The sequence below is a fragment of the Arachis duranensis genome, unplaced genomic scaffold (assembly GCF_000817695.3).
Source record: "Arachis duranensis cultivar V14167 unplaced genomic scaffold, aradu.V14167.gnm2.J7QH unplaced_Scaffold_608113, whole genome shotgun sequence".
Lineage (NCBI taxonomy): Eukaryota > Viridiplantae > Streptophyta > Magnoliopsida > Fabales > Fabaceae > Arachis > Arachis duranensis.
In genome coordinates this window covers 1280883-1286272 of record NW_026264987.1, presented here as the reverse complement: position 1 = coordinate 1286272, position 5390 = coordinate 1280883, and the positions used below count along the sequence as shown (strand labels likewise).

The 5390-nt window shown below is 33.9% G+C and overlaps 1 long non-coding RNA gene across 2 annotated transcripts; it reads left to right on the top strand.

The window, feature by feature from the left end:
• The first annotated feature begins 391 nt into the window (after nucleotides 1-391).
• Nucleotides 392-4630, top strand: LOC127744576 (uncharacterized). Of its 2 annotated transcripts, none has more exons than XR_008005507.1 (6): nucleotides 392-710; nucleotides 1864-1950; nucleotides 2064-2204; nucleotides 2339-2443; nucleotides 4085-4215; nucleotides 4396-4630. It is a non-coding gene; the product is annotated as an uncharacterized LOC127744576 (long non-coding RNA). The 2 variants fall into 2 exon arrangements; XR_008005506.1 differs by having other exon boundaries at nucleotides 395-710; nucleotides 4085-4169.
• The last annotated feature ends 760 nt before the right edge of the window (nucleotides 4631-5390 follow it).

Below are 5390 nucleotides of genomic sequence, written 5' to 3'. Positions count from 1 at the left end.
AAAAGCGTACCGATAAAGAGAAATCGGCACGCTTTTACGAGAGTGGCCACTGATTTGATATTTGGCCACGCTTTTTTTTGCCACGCTTTTCAAGCGTGGCCGTAGAAAGAAACCGGCACACTTAAAAAGCGTGACTATACATTGTGTATTTTGGCACCATAAAAAAATGTACCGATAGAGTTCCCCCTAAAATTTTAGTTTCCCACCTATTTTTCCCACACTTAACCTATATTTTTGTAAGTTATCAAATTTTACCCAACAACACACACTAATAACTTAAACACTAGTCACCAAAAAAAAAAAAAAAAACACTAACAAAAACACTAACTAAAACAATGAACAACACACATACACTAATAACTTTTATTTTTTTTGGTCGAGTACATACACTAATAACTTAAACACTAGTCACCAAAAACCAAAAAAATATACACTAACTAAAACAATGAAACCCTAAAAGTCAGGCTTCATCTCCTCGCCTCTCGAACCCTAAGGCGCCGTCAGCTTCACTTCGCGATCGAACCCAGCCCTGGTCGCCTCTCTCTCTGGCGGTGCTGCTCGCCGCTGTCTGTCGCGGTGCTGGTCGCCCTATCGCGGTTCTGCTCAACCTCATCTTCTCGAACCCAGCCCTGGTCGTGGTGCTCCTCGCCTCTCTGTCGCGGTTCTGCTCACCTCTCATCTTCTCATCTTCTTGAAGCTTTCTGGTGGAGGTGAGGTTTTTCAGCAACGTTCTTTTTTATTTTTCAGCAAGGTTTTTCTGGTTATGTATTTTGATAGTGATAAACTGATAATGCGTCCTGTGGCATAGTGTTGTTCAATGTCATGTTTTTCTTCAGATTTTATTTTATTTTTCAGAATTTGGGTTTTATACTTCAATTTGATTTCTAGATTTTGAATCTGGTTATGTTTATATATTCTTGTTCCTGATATTAATATGAAACTACAATGTTTGGTGTGAATGAATTTTCTTTTTGCTTTGGATCTGGAAGAATGTATGGAACTACCCATTCAGAATTTCCTGTTTCAATTGAGGCTCTCAATGTTTTTTAAGTTTTCTAGTCATCTGGTGTGATGAATGATGAAATTGGTTATTGAAATTTGATGGAAAAAAAAATTAAACATGCTTTAATAACTTAATAATGTATCAAAAATTAAACTGATGCTTTAATAGTTTAATTAGTGTTAGATACTTAGACTGTTAGTTACTTAATTATTTTTTTTGTTAAAGAATTTGAATATCTGAAACTGAAATACTGAAACTATCAAATGTTAGGGTTAGTTTAGTTTGTTTTTAATAGCTACTTCTTATAATTTGTAGTTCTTACTTGTTAGTGTGCTGTGTTGGTTCTGAATTTGTTATTTATCATTTATTCATTTTATCAATTTTGATAACTTTGCAACTGAATCTGAATGTAAACTGAGCTCCTTCAATTCTGTTAGCAACCCTGCCAAATAATAAGCAAATGAGAGATACATCGAGAGAGAGTTACAGGTCCTCGCAAGTCTGGTGTGTATAGGGAGAGACGTAGCGAAGTTTGAATGTTTAGGATTTAGTCAAATTGAATTGAGGCTTGTACATTGTTAAAATTATTTTAAAAATACACACAAAGATTAAGAGTTAGTTACATCATTCATTCTATTAGTCAGATCAGCATTTAAATTTAACTCGGATCAGCATTTAGATTTAACCGAGTCTGAAACAGAATTTATTCAACTTTGATAATTTTTTTTGTTTAAGAACATTTTTAGGCTTGTTTCTTATATATTGTTGTATTTATCTTGTTAAATAATAGGCAAGCTCAGATATACTGTTTATGTTTGTAGTTTCAGAATATCTAATTGTTCTGAATTTCATATTTTTAGTTGCCCCTACTGCATAAAGATCTTTTTGCATCTGGATTACGCAAGAGATCCAGCGTTCTCCCGTATGATCCTCTTGGAACTGGCAGAGTAAGTTGCTGAGAGCCTATTAATGACAATATTCAACCTGCCTTTTACATTTTTCTCCCTTACTGAAATTTTCTGACTCCATTCTGTTTTCAATTATTTTTATTGCATTTCAGACATTATTAGCAAATGTTGTTGCTACTGAATTTGTTAACTTGATATTGGGATAATAACAAGTTCAAATGGAAGCATGCTTGGTCAGATGTGAGCAGCAGTAATATAACTAAAGATCTTGTTACAACTTTGAAAAAAAGAAAGTAAGTTAAATATGTTGATAGTTTTCTGGTGTTTGAACTATTTTCTTTTTGAAGTTTTATTGTTTAGAAATGTTACTTAAGAAATTCTTTTGTTACTTAAGAAATTCTTTTCTCTCTCTATTTTTTTTCTACAGTATCCTCCTTGTTACAAGGACATAAGTTTCTGGATCAATGAATCATTTACTGAAAACAAGCTGTGTGAACTTGTTAGAGGAATTGCTGGGGATCTTGTAGAAGAGGTAATTCTTTGAAAGTTCTAGTGAACCTTTTCTCTTGCATTTAAATGTATGTGGATTGTCAATGTTGCTTTTTCTTAAATGTCCAATGGATTGAAAATATATCTGGGCTGATCTGATCTGGGATTGAAAATTGGGGTTAATGATATAATTATGAAGAGCTCAGGTGCAAAGCAAATTAAATGTTGTGTTAAGATGAGCTCTGATGTCCTTATAATAATGAAGAGTTGCTGTTTGCTCTCAATTTTGTTCATGTATAGATCCTTTTCCTCCTCTGAGCATGTGATTCATGCTATATAGACATATATATGTATTATTCCATTTTCGCATAGGCGATAAACAGTATTTTGTATCCTCATTTTCCTTGACATGATGTTTCCCGACGCAAGAGATTAATTGTGATTTCTTTCTATTTTTAGCCTAAAAAAAAGTAAAATGGTAAGAGCAGACTTGCATCTATTCCTCATATCATTGCTCTATAAAAGACTCTTCTCTTAAATTTTAAACAATGAGGTTAACACAAAAACTCTTGTATTATTCAAACCTTTTATTACAATATAATTCAAACTCCTCTTGAAGCATTCTTTGTGCCTGTTGTTTCTTCTTTACTGCTTGTTTATTACTACTTTCCTGATTCTGTGGCTGTGGTTTTTCCAGCGGCTTTTGCTGCTGGACCTGGACATTTTTACAAGACAATAAGCCTCTTACCACTGCCTAAGAGGGTTATTTTTCTGTTTTCTGAGGCTTCTGGTGGTGGTGGCTTACATGCTTAGTCACTGTTGGTTTAAGAGGTTTTGGTTTGCTCATTGTTGAAAAAGTTTGCTTTTTTTTCTGCTTGAGATTTCAGCCTAACAAATAATGGCTAATGACTTACATGGAAGAAATTGCAGTAGATTGGGACTTGGGATTTGAAGCATTGTTTTTGTTTTGTCTATAGTGTTAGAATATTTATTCACAAGTGTTGGGTCTATGAAGCTTTGGAGGAATCTATAGTTATTGTTTTGTGAGAGCTATTAGAGATGTATAATCTATCATGATGTGGAAGCTAGCCATTGGTTTTTTCTTGATTCAAGAGTTTTTTTTTCTTTCAATTAATGGGAAAGCAAAGAGATGTGGCCTACTACTGGTCGGTTCCCTTCCTTTCATGATTTGGCTGTCCTATGTGTAATTAAGAAGTTGTTAAATATCATATTCACAATCTTTTTTTGCCTCAAGAGGTTACTAATTCCCACGAATGATTAAAGTACTTGGATTTAGTGGTAATTTGAGTTTAGTGTCTCTCTAATACATACATCTGATTGTTAAACTCTAAACCTTTTCTTCGTTTAATATATATTTTTTTCTTTTTTTGAAATAAGAATAACTCATTAATCAAGTGACACACTTAAAAAATAAATGTTTATGAATTAGAGGTTTAATTTAAGATTTTTACTATCAAATTTTTACTCTTAAAAACAGAACCTGCATATATCATTACACAAAACTAGTATTTACTTTTTTCTATCTTTGTTTGCCATGTCATATACTAATCAATATATACAACAGTAAAATTGAAAACTGTGTTTGCTTGAACTGAATCTTGTGTTTGCTTGGATGCTACTGAATCTTATTAGTGTTGATTTAAGTCTATTTTTTTTAATACAGGCTTTTAATAGTTGTGTTTTCGCTGCTGTTGCTGCTCCCACCTGTCTTGGTTTGCTTCTGCTGTGGTACTGCTATTGCTGCTAGGGTACGGATTTAGTTTCTGCAGTGCTAGTTGACTGCTAGGGTTTAGGGTACTGCCACCTGTCTTGGACTATTTCTTTTGTGTTGAGTATGCAATGTTGTGGGACAAAATTAAAGTTGCCTTGCCATTTTCATGTTTAATCAATTTGGATTTGGAATTGGATTTGTTGGACTTAATTGAAGTTGCTTTTATAACATGTACTAACACAAGATTATTTAAAATTCTACAGGGCAGTGATAAAAACAATGGAGTTCATAATGGATGATCACACTACTCATGAAATTTGATATTTTGTAACTAAATATATAAAAGAAGTAGATATGTGACACTTGTTGGAATTGTAATTCTTATTTACTTGTTATGATTTTACACTTTTTGGTACTTTGTAATCAAAGCCTACTTTTGTGGTGACAATTTTATATGTATGTCTTTTTTAATGGAAAAGTTTATATTTCTTGGATTAAGTTCAATATATATAATTTTAGTTGGATCTATAACTTTAAAATTATATATGCATTTTGCACGAAATATTAGGAAGATTAATGAAAAAAAATTCTGACCAAACTTATGGGTACGCTTAAAAAGGGTGGCTATATCATAACTGTGGGATCAACAAGCACGCTTAATAAGCGTGGCCATAACTTGGCAACCGGCACGCTTTAAAAGCATTCCCATATCCTAATTTATCGGCATGTTTTCTAAGCGTAGCCATATATTTTCGTAGTTATAAATAGTCACGCTTTTAGAGCATAGCCATATGTTTATCCTATTGGCACGTTTAAAAAGTGTGCCCATATATGCCCCTATCGGCACGCTTTTAAAGAGTACCCAAAACATACATTTTGGGACGTTTTAAAAGCGTGGCGATATGTACACTTTTAGGTACGCTTTTAAAGCGTACCTATAGATTAAGACCTATAGCCACGCTTTTAAGCGTGGCAATAAATGAAAGCGTGCCAACAAAAAAAGCGTGCCGATAGATCCAAAAAAGCGTGGCGATAGAGCAATCGGCACGCTGGCAGATGTGACCCTTTCAAAAGCGTGCTGATAGCTCAAAAAGCGTGGCGAAAAGCTATCGGTACGCTTTTTTGCACTTTTCGGTACGCTTTTAAAGCGTGGCAGAAAGCTTATTTTCTTGTAGTGTGGGTCCATTTCCACCATCATACTCAAACACTTACATCCTGGTGGCAGTGGACTATGTATCTAAGTGGGTAGAAGCAATTG